The sequence below is a fragment of the Erinaceus europaeus genome, chromosome 3 (assembly GCF_950295315.1).
Source record: "Erinaceus europaeus chromosome 3, mEriEur2.1, whole genome shotgun sequence".
Classification (NCBI taxonomy): Eukaryota; Metazoa; Chordata; class Mammalia; order Eulipotyphla; family Erinaceidae; genus Erinaceus; species Erinaceus europaeus.
Window position 1 is genome coordinate 2147323 of NC_080164.1, and position 17828 is coordinate 2165150.

The 17828-nt window shown below is 41.7% G+C and overlaps 1 long non-coding RNA gene across 1 annotated transcript; it reads right to left on the reverse strand.

The window, feature by feature from the left end:
• Window positions 1-437: 437 nt before the first annotated feature.
• LOC132537621 (uncharacterized) lies at window positions 438-7542 on the reverse strand. The gene is made up of 3 exons (XR_009549078.1): window positions 7309-7542; window positions 619-779; window positions 438-539 (listed from the first exon to the last, which is right to left on the reverse strand). It is a non-coding gene; the product is annotated as an uncharacterized LOC132537621 (long non-coding RNA).
• Between the last annotated feature and the right edge of the window lie 10286 nt (window positions 7543-17828).

A 17828-nucleotide genomic window follows, 5' to 3' on the forward strand; every position in this document is an offset into this window, starting at 1 on the left:
AAGGTCGATCCAATGCATCCCGGAAGGTCTTACATCAAAGAGACTCATATAAAAATGTCTTGTTCAAATTTGTGGTTAATATCTTAATTCCTCTTGTTGGATAAGAAATGACCCTGAAACCCAGGAACTAAAAGTAACAGCAATATGTAGATTAAGGAGACAACTTTATCTTCTTTAGATGGCTTCACTGATTTGTTTAAAGAAAATCAGAACAAGGGTTGAGAAGATAGCATAATGGCTTTGCAGGACACTTTTATGTCTGAGGCTCCAAGGTCCCACATTCAATCCCCAGCACCACCAAAGCCAGAGCTAAGCAGTCCTCTAATCTCGGGGGGGAAAAAAAATCAAAACAGATAACCTTTATACTGACAAATTAAATGGAAGATAATAATAAACTGTGACCTAAGGCATCATGGATGCCCAATGTTGAAATGTACCTGTGATTAAAAGGAGCATGACTGGTCCTGTTCACTTTCCTGTTATCTGCTCAGCAGTCAACTCCTCTAGACCACACAGGAAATTGGATGCAGAGGTGAAGTCTAGTCAAGACAGAAGAACTCCAGTTAAAGAGAAAGGTGTCAGTCTAGACCCTAATAGCTGGGTTAGACAATAACTTACCTAGTGTCAATGATGTGAAATTTTGGAGAACTTCTTGCTGGAGTAGCTGAATCCAGTGTGCATCCAAAGTGACAACAGATTTTGGTGAGCAGATGATGGAAGTCAAATTCAGAATCTGTGTTCATTGGAAGTAGATTTAAGCCATGACCTGGTGTCCTACCCTGAATAAATTACATTGTCAAAAACATTTTTCAAAGACAAAAGGCACATGTGACAATAGTAAAAGAAAGGAAGGAAGTCAAGAAAAAGAAAAGAGGAAAGAAAGAATGAAACATTAGGACCAGGCATAGCCTCATGGGATTTCTAATAGTAGAATCAATTTTAAAATATTATAGAATTGAACAAAACATCCCTGTAAATCTGGTCTCACATTCTGTGGTCATGAGTAGGAAGCTGCCTTAATTTTAGGACCTGTCTTCCTCAGGTGGAGCATAGAGTATGTTGTCCAGCCTCCCTTTGGAGGATGGAACACTTTTTATGTTTGCTGATCCACGTCGAGGGCAAGATCTTATGGGGTCCCACAAAGGGGTCTGTTCGTGTTGTTCCTGATAGAGATGACTGGTACCACTGGGGAGAGGGACCAGTGTGCTGATCTCATGCCCTTATTCACCTTTTGTAGTCCTTACTTTGATAACTTTAGTTTTGAAGTGACTGCGGGGTATAGTAGGAAGTAGGTGGAGAGGTATCTAAGTCTAAGTAGACACTATTTCATGGCGTCTTTTTAGGACCCTCTACTTGCTTGCTGCATTTATTGACTCACTGCCGAGTATTATGAACTTTTGCTTTCAGATCTATATTGTGCCCTAATTTATGGATACACGTGAACATATGCCCTATTTCATGGGACTTGGCCTATATTTAGGTTTTGAGACTTTGTTAGAAAGTAGCCACCCAAAATGGAATTAGAGAATCTGATGAAAGGAAAGGTCTCACCAGAGTAATGAGGCTGAAGGGTTGACATTCCATGCCTGACATCTGTGGACACGGTCTGAAGTGAAAGCATGCCAAGGTGGGACTCATTGCATTGATTAGGTTGGGATCAGGAGATGAAATGACGTTTGGTATGAATTGAGAGAGGTCACATAGGCTCTTAAAATGAATATGGGCCCCTGATCATATCAAATCCATGGGGTTTACAGTCAACAATATTTATACCCCTTTCTCATATTTGGAAGCTACTCTTTTCCCTGATCCAGGTTTCTGGTCCTTTTTCCATTCAAGATATCATCTCCCCAGACAATAAATTGAATTCCCTGCATATCAGATGTCAGGCTCAGAAAACCAGCACACACACACACACACACACAAACAAACAAACAAATAAAACTAGTATACTCGTGGGCCCTTTGGAATATAACTAAAATAGTTCTACTATCTATCTACAAAATGAACACCCCCAAATCTTCATCTGCAATATTCTAGCCTTTATGTTCATGATTAGTCAATAATTTGTTTGGATTTATATGTTAACTCTTCTTTTAGCCACCAGGTTCCAGGTGCTACCATGATGCCAACCTGACTTCCCTGGGCAGATGTCCCCACCAGTGTGTCCTGGAGCCACACTTCCCCAGAGCCCTGCCCCACTAGGGAAAGAGAGAGGCAGGCTGGGAGTATGGATCCACCTGCCAACGCCCATGTTCAGTGGGGAAGTAATTACAGAAGCCAGACCTTCCACCTTCTGCATCCCATAATAACCCTGGGTCCATACTCCCAGAGGGATAAAGAATAGGGAAGCTTTCAGGGGAAGGCATGGGATACTGAGTTATGCTGGTGGGAATTGTTTAGAGTTGTACCCCTCTTATCCTATGGTTTTTGTCAGTGTTTCCTTTTTATAAATAAATTAAAATAAAACAAGAAATAAATAAAAAAACGTCCTTAGCTGTTAGCCAGCATTACTGCAATAAGAAAAAAGCAAATAAATGCTAGCTAATGCTGACAGCTGCTGATATAGTAGCTGTCAGGATGGTGACTACAGTTAATAATTTTGTGTTAAACATTTGAGAGCTGCCAAGAGACAAAAGCCAATTTTATTTTCATAGACAGGGCAATACTTCTCCAAGTGAGAAAGGAAGAGAGACAGGAGAGAAGGAAAGACACCAAACCATCCACGTTTCTTTCCATGCCAAACTGGAGCCAGGGCCATGAGCCTGACAAAGCAGGCACACTACTTAGCTGAGCTGTCTTGATGTCCTGAGATGAAACCTTAAAGGTTCTCATGAGAGCTTGGGAGACAACATCATGGCTATGCAAGTGATTTTCTCTTTTTTTACAGTGATATAGTTTTGCAAAAGACAGGGAGACATGGAGAGACAATAGAGGAGATAGGGAAGGACAAAGATTTTTGTAGTACTGTTTCTCTGTCTCTCTGTCTCTGTCTCTGTTTTCTCTCTCTCTTACAGAGAGAGGTGGGAACCAGGGACTTGACTGAGGTCCTTGGTTGTAGCATGTGTACTCAACCAGATATGCCACCACTTGCCCCCCTGAAAATGATTTTCATGCTTCAGACTCGGAATTCCCAGTTTCAATTCTCAGTACCACCGAATGCAGAATAGAACTGGGCTGTCATCTGGAAAGGAGAGAGAGAGAGAGAGAGAGAGAGAGAGAGAGAGAGAGAGAGAGAGAGAGAGAGGGGAGAGAGGAGAGAGAGAGAGAGAGAAAGAAAGAGAGAGAGAATATCATAATGCAAGAAAATAATGTAAGCATGCATAGTGCTGGATGTTGGTTGTTGACTAGACTGATTGTACAATCATTTTACAACATCTGTAACCAGTTACATGCTATTAAAACTCAATGAAATTTATCACAATAAAAATGAGAGCAATCTCCCAATGAATTTGAAGAATTAATGGGGAAAATAATAGAAATAAATTAAAAAGTTTACTATTGTTAAGAACATGGGATATTATGAAGAATTTAGGATAGTAGGATTGATAAGTGGAAAATTACTGTTAACTAGGAATTATTTACCAAGGAAAATCCAGGAGCACATGCCTTTGGTAGATGGGAAGTGAAGGGCATTACAGGTGAGAATGAGGAAGCCAGAACCTTGAAATATGATGAGAAATATGATGAGAGCAGAGAAAGGACTCATAGGGCCAGGATTGCTTGACCAACTATGTGACTTTGGTTCAAGTCCAGCCCCCACAACACTGAAGAAAAATGTGAAAACTTTGGTCCCTCTCCTGCTGCCTCTCCCTCTCTCCCTCTCTCCCTCTCTCCCTCTCCCTCTGCCTCTCCCTCTCCCCCTCTCCCTCTGCCTCTTTGTCTTCTCTGTGTCTATCTAAAAATGAACCAATCTGTAAAGATTAATACGGAACCTGCCACTTAAAGACTTTTACTTTGATTCGGCTGTCAAAATTAGTCTAAAAGTAAGCAACAATTTGTATACCAGCAGAACTGGAAATTAAAGAAGTGTATCCACTTATAGAGTCATACTTTTAGAGTCATGATGACTCATATATGAGAAAAACGTGCCCAGGATCCTCATCTAAATCTATGATATGACTGTCTCAGCAGAGCAGAGGTTCACACATCATCCCTGCAAGCAGAGCTCACAACCATGCCCTGGAAAGCTTTGGAGATTCTGCAGGGAGTCCTCCATGCAGGTCAAGACTGCAGAAAGCTCTGCACTGCTGTTCCATATGCTTGTTTGCCCTTCCTATTAGAAGACGGAAATATAATTAGGAGGCGAGCAAGCACCACAGATGCCGCCGTTTACAATAAGCAGAAGAAACAGTCGAAATGGGTAAGACATGCAAGGATAATTTTGCTTATACAAAATAACAGACTGCAAATGAAAACCAAGAAAAACAAACAGGCAGATGGAAAAGAGTAGAGAAGGCACTGGCACAGCTGTGGGGAGGATTTAGACACCCAGATGCAACATGATTTTTTTTTTTCTTCAGGGAGGAGTGGGAGGGTGGGGAGGGGAAGAGAATCATAAAAGAAAAAGTGATCTAGATGGGTAAAAGATAATCCAAGCACAGAGTATAATGAGCTCTTCATCTCTCCACCTGGAAGTTACCTTTTTTCACAACCACCTGTTGAAGCTATGTTTGCTGGAAGCCATTTTCTAGATGAAGACGAGGACAGGACAGATAAATAGGCATCCTTCCTAGGAGTGAAAGCAGTAGCAATAAGATCAGGCATGATCGCAGTGGGAGAAGAAGGACATAGTCATTACCCAGAAGAGACTGAATAGCAGTGGTGGGTGTTAGTATTAGCATAATGTCTAATAGTTAGGATAATGACCTATGTGTGTGCCTGCCTTCCCCAGTAATGCCTCGGACCTGGAGAGGTGCAAGAAACAGAGAAACATGTTACACAGGTACATTCCTATTTTTACTATAAACTACACCTTAACGGAGGCTGCAATAAGTTTCTTAATTAATGTTTCTCCCAGCAGGGAAAACTCGAGTGTTGTAATATTTTCCTTATCTTTAGGTTTTGTGAAACTGAGGATCAAAGGGAGATGCGATGGTTTGAACTCAGACTGTTCACGATGTCTGGAAGTAGCCTAACCAATCACTCTGTAGGAACACACATCAAAGCCATCAGAAGACAGGGAATCACAGTACCTGTTCTTTCTAACAAGGAACTCAGAAGATAAAGTTCAACTGTGCTACATACAAATATATATGGGCCCTGGGTCAGGTGGATGGGGTAAACAGTTAATTTTATTCATAGATTTTCTTCAAGATTGGAAGCTACTCTCTACCCTAATACAGCTTTCTAGCCCTATTTTCAACTCTGAGGTCATCTTATCAGACAATGTTATATTTATAGCTAGTCTGCATGTTAACTATAAAACTCAAGCTGCTAGGAATATACTTAAAATAGACTTCCTCACTTCTTTCTACCCTAAGATTCCTATTCTCATCTGCTCTATTCCTAGTTTTTTTGGTTGCTATTCATTAGTCATTTTTTTCTACTTTATATCTTTTCACCTTTCAGCCACGAAGTTATAGCCACTACTATGATTCCATCTTGACATCCTTGGGCAGACAAAGTCAGCAATTTGTCCCAGAATCTCCCCTCTCCAGCACCCTACCCTACTAAGGAAAGATAGAAACAGGCTGGTGGTATGGATCCACTTCCAATGCCCATGCTCTGTAGAGAAGCTGTTACAGAAGCCAGACCTTCCACCTTCTGCACCCAAAATAATTTTTGTCCATACTCTCAGAGGGGAGAAATGTTAGGGGGAAGATAACCCCAATTCCATTAAGACCCAGAGAAAGAAGAGGACAAAAGGAAGGGCATTCATAAGTAGTAATAGGTGTAGGTGTGATTTAGAAAGAAAGAGAACATGGGACCATGAAAAATGGGCATATATATGTATATATATATATATATATATATATATATATATATTATATATAGAGAGAGAGAGATAGAGAGAGAGAGAGAGAGAGAGAGAGAGAGAGAGAAAAGAAAAATAGTACCACATAATACCACATCTGTGATCATGACGGAACCTGGAAGGAATGGGAACAGAGAACTCTGGTGATGGGAAAAGTGCCACATTATATCCCTCTTATAATTTTGTAAATAAATAATAAAATTAAAATAAATAAAAGACAAAGTTCCATTAACCAAAATAGACATAAGGAACATGTGCTTAATTCATGTTAGCATGGCAGTAAGTCTATTTTTTTATTTTGTACTTATCATCACCATTATCATCCTTACTTGTATTATTACAACTGCCATGTATGATTTTCCCACTTGTGAGTCCTGAGAAGAAATATATATATAGTTATTGCCACCTTTCCTATCCCCAGGAGACACAGGTGTCTAGGAGGACTAGACACTGGGCCATGTCGCTCCTTTCCAGAAAGCCCCAGGGATGTGGGCTCTGTGTGGAGGCAGGAGTAGCACCAGGTCAACCACAGGGCAGGTGTGTGGTGACAGAGAGACATGCCCTGACCTCTCAGCTGCATTCCAAGAATTTCCCAGTCAGATTGCTGTCTCCTGCCTAGGAATGCTTAGGGTCTTTCCTCCTGCAGCATCTACATTTCTCTCTCTCTCTCTCTCTCTCTCTCTCTCTCTCTCTCTCTCTCTCTCTCTCTCTCACACACACACACACACACACACACTCACACTCACACTCCCTACTGTAGGTTCATGCAACTCCAGTTTCTAGGTCTATTTATGTCGATGAGTGGGCTTCTTCTTTCTCTTTGAAATGGCCTTCAAAGTGAAGAAATAATAAGTGAAATTATTTGGTAAAACAATGTCTATTTTTTTGTCACTGTTGATGATTAACTCCTCTGTGCATGACTGTTTCAGGTGGAAAGAGAGAAATAGAGAGAAAGGAGAATGGGGAAGATACCACAGCAGTGAATCTCCCCTAGAGTGATGGGGACTGGGGACAGGGCTCAAACTTGACTTGTGCCTCCAGGTGAATTATCTTACTGGCCCAATAATGACCTTTCTAGTTAAGACTTCACATATTAAGATCACATATATAATGAAGTTCATCAAAACTTTTTTTTTTCACTCACGATCAGTGCTGTGTAATAACATTTTCTTTTCCAATATTTTTTATGTACTTGTTATTGGGTAGAGACAGAGAGAAATTGAAAAGAAGGAGGAGATAGAGAGGAGAAAGAGGGTCCAGGTGGTGTTACACCTGGTTAAGTTCACACATTACAGGGCACAAGGACCCAAGTTCAAGACCCTGGTCCCTACCTTCAGGGAGACAGCTTCACAAGCAATGAAAGAAGTCTGCAGGTATCTCTCTGTCTCTTTTCTTCTCTATCTTCCCTTCCCATCTCATTTTTTTGCCTCTATCTAATAATACATGAACAAACAAGACTTCTGGGGAATTTAGGTCCAGGGGTAGGGTGGGATCTGTTTCCCCACAATCTGGGGACCTCTTTTCCCAGTGCTGCAGGAAAAGGAGCGGAGTTCCCAGATGCTGGAGGCTCCATCTCTTTGTGGGAAGAGAAACACTGCAACTCCACATTCCAGCTCTTGGGCTGCTTGCGCCAGCACCAGCTATTTTGAGGGAGGGGAGAGGCAGGCTCACAAGACTTTCCCCAGAGAAAAGAGGCCAATGTCAATGTCGGCCATTAGGAAATGTCATTAAAGGCGTTGAGAAACAGGCTGTGGACATTTTTATGAGCCCAGAATACTCTGCTTGGAGGTTTTATGAAGACCACAGGAAGCCACAGAGACAATGACATTCATTCCCTGTTTTTAGAGTCTGGTGAGGAGTGATTGTGTGTGTGTGTGTGTGTGTGTGTGTGTGTGTGTGTGTGTGTGTGTGTGTGTGTGTTTGGGGAGGAGTGAGGAGGTGAGAAACTGCCCGGCACAAAGTATGTTTTGAAAGGGAAAGTTGCCTTGGGGGGGTTACTGGGGGCATATCAAAGCAAGTCTGACTCAGAGAACATGTGGAGTTTAGAGAAAGAATTCTCCAGGCCAAATGGCAGTGGGCTTAATGCCCAAATCTTTCCAGTATTGCAAAGAATACCCTTCCTTTTAATTCCAGGACACCCTGAGAACTAGTTTTTTTTTTAATTTTTTTTAGAGTATGTGACTGTGTCTCAACCTCTGTAGTTGCAACACTGTATCTGTAATGTCTAATGTTTATATTTTTTTCTTTTCCACTGTTTTATTTTTTCTTGTTTTCATATGACAAAATGAAACTCAGGAAGATTGAAGAATTTCCATAGTCAAACATAAGAAATGCAATCATAATTTAGCTTTTATTTACTTTCCATATGTATATTTGGATAGAGACAGAAAAAAACTGAGAGGGGAGGAGGAGATGGAGACAGAAAGAGAAAGAGACACCTGTAGCCCTGCTTCACCACTTGTAAAGCTTTTCCCCTGCAGGTCATGACCAGGGGCTTGAACCTGGGTCCTTGTGCCCCGTAATGTATTCATTCAACCACCTGGCCCCTGCTTTTATTTATTTTCCTGTGCCCATATTGCCTCTCTAGTCAGGCCTACAGATACAGATATAAAGCAGGTTTAGCTTAGGAAAAAGCCTGTGCATTTAGAGCTACCCAAAATGAAGCCTCCTGGGTATTTATTCCTACCTACTAGCTCAACAGAGCTGTTTCTCTCTGTAAAGTAGGAGCTGTTTTCCATGCATTGGTCCACACAGCAAAATAGGAGGAAGGTGAGGACATTCCTGGCAGTTTTCTTTTCTTTTCTTTTCTTTTCTTTTCTTTTCTTTTCTTTTCTTTTCTTTTCTTTTCTTTTCTTTTCTTTTTTTTTTCCCCCCTGCCTGCACAGTGTTGTCAGTGTGTGCTTTCCCTGGAGACCTGCAAGAGGGGCAGGGCAGATTATCTAGAATTTTCCTGAAATGTAGCTTTCCGAGTTACACTGCCATCTCCTGGTGCACACTTGTGCATGCAATCTGCACTGCTTCATGAGCCAAACCCTTTAGAATGATTTCTACTCCTTTATTCAGTAATTGAACCAGAAGGTGGTAGGCACCTAGTAGATCTTAGGCACTTGAGAATATTAATAAATACAAAAGAATTATGGGGAAATCTTGACTGAAAGCTATTGCAGCAACTTCCATTCAGGAAGTATAGATACTCTAATTCATTTTGGGTAGGCTAGGCTTTCTGCTTGTTGGTTCATTCAATTCCTAGTTGTAGCATAGAGGACCTTGAGGCTTTTGTTTGTTTGCTTTTTTTTTTTATTACTTCAAGATGATTGCCAGAGAGCAATTTCAGTTTAGACACCATCTTTCAGGTACTGGGTGGTAGCTGTCATGGGCTCTGCATTAACTAGTCTACTGACTCATCTGAATAACACTGGTAGTAAGAGGTCACATTTTAGATTTGGTGAAATGAAAGTTATAGAGAAGTGTTGGATTTATCCAATCTTTAGAAACATATAAGCAGTGTAAGGAGGCTTTAAATATTAAATTTTCATGTCTTAAAATAAGGGCTATGCTGACAGATCAACAATCTGCACAGAAAATCAATTTCCGTGTGAGTTAGCATTTAAGAAGTCTTCAAGGACTGAACAGATTTGCATCATATTACTTAGTACATGGAAATAACCAGTTATCCAGTCTTCCAGATGTCTAGTGGTTAAATTATGTTTAATTAAATTCCACTTCATAGTAAAAAAAATACACTGCCAATTTTATTTTGTATGTAACTTAAAAAATTGAATTTATCTTAATTGCAAACTTTATTTTGCAAAAATCATAAATTTGTGCATATGTATAAATAAACAAGGGAGTAATTCTCTGCCTACTTTTATGTGTAATGTTTGATAAGAGCTCTGTGATATTTTAATGTCTACTAGAAAAAAAGTTTGTATAGCCATTCTGTTTCTCCTCCAGATGTGTTGTAGTTTATATAAGTAGACAGATGATATACATAAATATAGATATACACATAGGTATGCATAAATATAGATATACACATAGGTATGCTGGGTACTTTTACCACAGGAAGCCTCATATATGTGATATCTTTAATTTACTGCTAAACTCTAAGTCCAGATAAAATTTTCAGTCAAATATAGACTTTTATAATTCAATAGAAACATAAGAACAGCACTGGGAGTTAACACTAGCTTTTGAAACAGAATGAATTCAGTGTCCCTGTGCTCTCCCCCCATACCATACCCATGCTCCAAGTAAAGATCACTAAGAGCTCCAACCTCTCTTGGTCTTTTGCTTCCTGATTAAGTATTATAGTCAACTACTTAGCCAACTGATTTGACCCAGCATGTCTTCAATGTGTCTGTTGTTGCTATTTCCAGAACTATGCTTTATTGCTTCAGATTGCTGTCCTCACTGTGTCTGTCTAGCCATATCCTGGCCCTAAGTTGGACCAGTGCAGCACAGTCCAGTGCCCAGAAGGTCCCCTCCATCATGTCAGTCTCCAGGGATGGGCTTATGGAACCTCTTCCATGCTTACAACTCTCACCACCTGTGATAGAAAGTAACTTTCATCTCATCAAGTCCAAACTGTGACCATGTTATTAGCAAGAGTCAGTAGACTAGTCAATGCAGAGCCCATGATAGCTACCACCCAGTGCCTGAGAGATGGTGTCTGTACTGAAATTGATCTCTGGCAAACATCTTGAAATAATAGTAAACAAAAATTAAACAAACATACCAACGCCTCAAGGTTCTCTATCCTACAACTAGGAATTGAGTGAACCAACAAGTAGAATAGTGAATGCAACTTCTTCACGTCATCTTGGATGACTCCTGAAGGGACCATGTTAAGTGAGATAGATCAGAATAAGAAAGATGAATATGGGATGATCCCCAGTGAAAATATGCAATGCCCTAGCCTTTATACCGGCAATTTCATCTTCCTTGTGGCTCTGTCTTGAAGCTTCATTCTGCTAGTTCCTTCCTCTCCACACACTGGTCAATGCTGTTCTATATGTATTTAGTGTCTCTTTTATTGGGAAGATGAAGGGTTTACAGTCAGCGATAAAATGCAGTAGTTGATCCATGTGTAACGTTTCTTAGTTTTCTACATAACACTCTAACCCCCCACCTAGGTCCTTCTCCACCATCACGTTCCAGGATCTGAACATTCGTCCAGCCCCCGAGCACTTTACTGTGGTGCGAAACACCAGACCTAGTCCAAGGTCTGCTTTGTGGTTTCCCTTCAGTTCTTATTTCTTAACTTCTTTCCATGACTGAAATCATCCCATCTTCGTCCTTCTCTTTCTGGCTGATCTTACTTCACATGATTCCTTCAAACTCCATCCAAGATGAAGTGAAGAAGGCGAATTCACCATTTTTAACAGCTATGTATCTAGACCACAACATGCTCAGCCACTCATCTGTTGTTGGACACCTGGGTTGCTTCCAGGTTTTGGCTATTACAAATTGTGCTGATAGGAACATATGTGTACACAGATCTTTTTGGATGGGTGTGTTGGGTTCCTTAGGATCTATCCCCAGGAGAGGAATTGCAGGGTCATAGGGTAGGTCCCCTTCTAGCCTTCTCAGAGTTCTCCAGACTGCTCTCCACAGGGGTTGGGCCTATTGATATTACCACACTGGGATACTCTTACCTCATATCCAGGCCTTCCCTGACTCAGTTATTTTTGCCTGAGACCCCCCCCCCCATACCTCTGTTGATGAATGCCTACCTCTTCTTTCAGACCGAGCTCTGACTTGAGTTTCTCCCAGAAACACTCTGTGCTATTCTTCATTTCTTTTTTCCAAGATCACAACCAGACATCCCCTGCACACTGAACTCTGAAACGTGCTTCTCCTCATGCTGCTAACATCAGCTCTCCATGCTATATCATTGTTTTCCTATCTGATACTCTTTTTTATTTTTATTTTTGCGATAGATTAAGTCTCAGATCGCATCATATTAAAACCTGAAATTATAGCTTCTGACATTTCTGATAGAGAAATGGAATAATCTAATAAATGGATGTAAACATGTCATCTGTGCATATATAGGACATATCTTTACTACTTCAACTACTATACCACCCTGCCAAAAACTGTCATCCTTGATTATCCAATCTCTAGTGTCACCTCTTCAAATTCCACACCCTCTGTTTTGATCCTAATCACCAGAAGCAATCTGCTCTCTGCTCTAAAAGATAGAAGCATTTCTTTTAAGAAATGCTGTTTTACAAGTTAAGCATGAGTGGAATAGATTTTTTTTTGTTCCAGGGTTTTCTCTCCTAAGTGCTAATTTTGGTATCTCAAAATTATAACCATGGTTGCTTTTCTTCTTCTAGGCTCAAGAGCATGATTATTGCTACGTTCACATGGGCTAGCCCTTCCTGGAGTCCAGTGTGAAGGCAGTTCCTGGGAGACAAGAGAGCTTTCACTGAGCAGGCCACGCCTGCCTCTGCAGACCTCTCTGGAATTAGATTCACATCCTATCCAGGCCACCCTGGGTTGCTATGGAGACCAACATGTCTGATCAGCAAAAAAAGAAGATAAAGCTTTGCAAGAAGTCACTGATGCTTGCAGCCCTCCCCACCTGTCCTTTGTGCAGGCACTGGACTGGCAGAAGCGTGAACCCATGCAGGGATGTCTGCATGAGAGCAAGGCGCCAAAGGGACATTGTGCCTTCTCCACCGAGTGTACATGCCTCCCTAAGTTTTTAGGGTCAGGATCCCTCTAGTGTCTTTCCCTCTGTGATGGTTTCACTTGATAGGCAGTCCTCTGGAGGGGGCAGGAAGGGGCTAAGTGCCAAGAGTTTTACCTTTTCTTATTCAGATGGCAGTGGACTGCAGAGAAGAGACAGTTATGGAAGGAGAAACATCCCACCACCAGCACTGAGCTCTAAGTCACGTTCTACAGTAAAGAAAATAAGGAATGGCAGTCAGTGTTTAGCTGCTAATACCGGGCTGCAGTGGAGAGCCAGGGAAAACACTGCCTTGGGCACTCCCCACAAAGATCTTGGGAAGGTCCCTGCTTTGGCGTGGAGTGGCCAGGGCACCACCCAGGCAGCACAGCGGGGAAGATTGCCGGCCTCAGTCGAGAGGACCTGAGGTGCTGCAGTTGGTCTGGACTCTGGTTTGGATTGAGGTGGCAAGATGACAAAAGCCCAGGGGCTGGAGAAGGAGCACCGGGGCTTCCAGCCACTGAGACAGGGAGATGGGCAGACACCTGGGGTCCCCAGTCTGCTCTGCTGCTTCAGATATACCGGGGAGCAAGTCACTTCTGCTCACTCAAGTCTCTGGGTCATTGTCTGCATGCAGATGGAGTCTGAGGACAGAGTCCCTATTCCAAGCATGGACTGTGCTCCAGGTACTGTTCTTGGTGTTTCAGACACTCGACCTGAGACTCGGTTGATTTTTACATCTTGGCTGAATGTTTTTATTTATTTATTTATTTATTTATTTATTTATTTATTTATTTATTTATAAAAGGAGACATGAAGAAAACCATAGGATAAGAGGGGTACAATTCCACACAATTCCCACCACCAGAACTCCATATCCCATCCCCTCCCCTGATAAGTTTCCTATTCTTTATCCCTCTGGGAGTATGGACCCAGGGTCATTGTGGGATGCAGAAGGTGGAAGGTCTGGCTTCTGTAATTGCTTCCCCGCTGAACATGGGCATTGACTGAATGTTGTATAGATGCAGACAGATGGCTAAACACAAAGACGTGAGGTGCAAGGAACAAAAGTACCCACAATGGGTTCCTGTGTGACTGCCACTTGATCTAGGACTTCAAGGCAGCAAGGATCTCACCTACTTACTGGAGATAGTGAACGTGAAGGGACACAGACAGCCCTGCATGTACTCCATTGCTTGTACAGTGCTATTCATGTACAGCCACTGCTATAATAGTAACAATAAGCATAAGGGTTGATAAAGAACCTCTCGTTTCTTGATAGACTTCTGAATTGTAATGCCTATTAAACCTTTTCAGAACTATCGTTTTATTATTTATTCACTTATTTGCCTCCAGGATAATCACTAGGTCTCCATGCTAGCATTACAAATCCACAGCTTTTGGCTTTCTTCTTCTTTTTTTTTCTTTTCTTTTCTTTTCTATTTTCATTTGACAGGACAGAGAGAAATTGAGAAGGCAAGGGGAAATAGAGAAGGAGAAAGAAAGACAGACACCTGCAGACCTGCTTCACTGCTCATGAAACATTCTCCCTGCATGTGGCAAGTGTGGTCTCAAACACGGGTCCTTGTGTTTGGTGGTATGTGCGCTTAACCATGTGTGCCATGAATGAGAAGACTACCCAGCAGTAATGCACAGACACAGTCAAGATCCAGAGTTCATTACGGCACAGCACACACACTAATAAAAAAATAGATAATGGGAGGGTTATTTATATAACTACACTTTCAAGAAAAATCTATAAAGCAATCTTTGACAAAACTATGGCGAAAAGTTGTAAGTATAATGAGAGATTGTAACCAAGACTTCTTAGCAGCTGAAAGATAAATGAAAAAGAGGAACGATTAAAAAAAAAATAGTTGGTGGCCAGGAAAATATTTCAACTGACAAGTAGGAGGTCTGCCTGCTTGATCTCCTCACAGCACAGACAACAGATAAAAAGAGAAAGGGAAGAAGGAAGAGAGGGAAGGAAGGGGGCCAGGCGTAACCGGTTAAACGCATATATAACCAAGCAGATGGACCCAGGTTCAAGACCCCAGTCCCCACCTACAGTGGTGACGCTTTATGATCAGCAAAGCTGGTCTGCAGGTGTTGGTATGCATGAGACCCTTTCTGTTTCATTTGGTTTAAATCCCCCCTGCTTAACACTATTCTATTTACATAACCACTTCATTCTATTTATATAACCGCTGTTAACAAGCACCTCCCTCCAGGGCATTGGTTCAATCCCCACTGTTTCATGATATGTTTTTGCTCTACCCCCCCTCTTTGTCACACTCTGATTGTCACCAGTCACTTTTCTCTCTACCCTCTCTATGTCACACCCTGTTTCCACCCTACTTGTCAAGTATATATAAAGACAGCATTGTGAGTTTTAGAGTACTTTACCTTGAGTTTAGCTTAGCTCGTCTTAGATTGTGCTGCGTCCTGCATGAATAAAGAGATACTGCCTACAGCTCAACTATGAGTCCCTGGTCGTCTGTTACCTGCCCGTGAAGCCAGCCCGGCGAAAACAACCTAACCCGTCGAAAACGACATATGGCGCCCAACGTGGGGCCAGGCCTGCGCAACTCCCAGATAAGTGAAGACTTTGCCTACCTATGCACTATGGTCTTCTCTTCTACTTACGAAGAGGTTTGCCAAAGCCTCTACTGTTTCATTATGAGACAGTTTCTCTGTCTCTGGAACATTTTACTCTGGGCCACACTTCGGTTCCCTCACCGGGAACTTTGGTTTCTTATGACCGGGATCATAGAGCTTGGGAGATGCACGGAGATTTCTCCTTGGACTTTCTGGATTCCCTCTCCCATGTTTCCTGAGGAAAAGGACTACATTTTGCTCCGGGCCACAGTTTGGTTCTTTATGACCGTGATCGTAGACCTTGGGATATACATGGGGATTTCCCCTGGAACTTTCTGGACTTCTTCTAGAATGTTTCCCATGGAGAAGGACTACTCTAATTTGAAGAACATTCTCGAGTACCCTGGCAGTTCCCAAGTATGGAGACATGTGGTTAGTTCTACTCTCCTGATTAGATTCTTTCTTCAATGGGAAGACGCTTTTAAAAATGGGTGCCTGAAGCAATCCAGCAGGAACAGTCAGAAACACCCTAAATGGAATTTCGAGGACCTTTTTGGACTAGGTCGCCCTCCGGGGATTCTTAATCCTACATGGTGAGATCTTGATACCCGTCGAAAACGACATGCAGGTGTCTCTCTGCCTCTCTTTCTCACCCTCCTCTCTCAATTTCTCTCTGTCCTGTCCAATAAAGTGGAAAAAGAATGGCCACCAGGAGCAGTGGATTCATAGTGTTGACACAAATCCCCAGAGGCTGGAGAGCAAGAGTAAATAGTGGGGAGTGGATGGTGGCACACATGGTTAAGCGCGCATACCAAGCCAGGACCTCATTCGAGGGTATCCAAGGTTTTATTCACTGTGCCACCTCCCAGAAGGGTTTTTTTTTTTTTTTTTGGTATTTTTTATTTCATAAAGATTGTGTAAATTCCAAGCCCAGGGTCACTGGTATGATGGGCCTCTAGCAGTCCACTTTCATTCTTCTTTTCACCCCAGTCAGTGGCTGACAACACAATCTACTTCTGTAGGAAGGCAAGGCTGTGACCATGTTAGACATGTGTTAGACACCCTTCTCAACCTTCGTTTACCTTCCTGGGTGTTTTTTAATATGTCCCCATTCTTCTTTTATATGTGCCGCTATGCTGAATTCCAGTTTTATGGGTTAGTGTCCGTTTCCATGGAATTCATGAATTCCATGGCTTCAGAGTCTTTTTAAACATCAACTACTTTGACTTTCTTTCTTGGAAGCAGTGCTCTGCATCTTGTAGAGCATTCATCTTTTTTCTACATTTATCTCTCTTGCTATTTTATGTCAAAGGATGTCAGACTTTTAAAATTTTTAATATTTATTTATTTTCCCTTTTGTTGCCCTTTTTTTTTTAAATTGTTGTTGTAGTTATTGTTATTGTTATTGATGTCATCACTGTTAGATAGGACAGAGAGGAATGGAGAGAGGAGGGGGAGACAGAGTGGGGGAGGGAAAGACAGACACCTGCATACCTGCTTTAATGCCTGTGAAGTGACTCCCCTGTAGGTGGGGAGCCCGGGGCTTGAACCAGGATCCTTACTTCGGTCCTTTGCGCTTCACGTCCATTGCACTACCACCCGACTCCACTCCCTACGTCAGACTTTTTATGCTATATTTCAAGAATATTCTCTGAACATTCACTGGCCATGGTCTTTGTAGGGAGCAAAGGCTCCTGCCTGGAGTAGCATCTCCTCCTCCCATCTTAATGTTATTATCTAAATAGCAGCTAAGATAATTATTATGTGCCAGACTTTTTCTAAGCATACTTTGTATACTCCCTTGAGTATTTCCCCAGTGGCCTAATCATAAGGATGTTAGATTCATTGTTCTTTTACACACTATCCAAAGGAGGACCAGACAGTTAAATGCATGCTCATTGATATAAGTGAATAAACACCTACGTGGATAGGCAAAGTAGAAATGTAAGTTCAAGTCCATCACATTCTACTACCACTAACAAGTCAGCCTCTTGGAATTCTAGCAGAGTCTGCACAGTATTCTTCATCTAAGACTGATAGTATTAACCCATCTCCTTTTATGGAGACCTTTCTCTTGATAGAACTCTAGCTGGAAGGTTCTTTCAAAGAACAATGCAGCAGATCAGCTGAGAAACAGTAAGATTTGGGGAAGGCTGGTGAGTCACACCTTGTACTCAAAGGCTTTAAAACTCAAAACCAGAGAAGCTTTATCAAATGTAAGAGCACACATTGTGTTATGAATCAAGGCTATGTCACGTTATAAAATATTCATGAGATATTTCCTCTCAGTGACTGGAATTTCTAAGCTATCATTCTCTCATTGCACTTTTTACTAGATTTCCATCCGTGACGTAAACAGATCTTCTTGGCTGGCAAACAGGATGCCTTTCTTCTTGGATTTTTGAAGTCTATTGCTAATATATGTATACTATGTATTCTAAGCATCTGGGTTGTGTGGAAAGTCAAACTGTGGGTACAAACACTTTTGGGTAGTAAGTCTCTAATTTTATTCCAAATCCTTTTATATGGAATATAACCTTACTATTAATAGAGATCTCTGAACAAGAGGAGAAT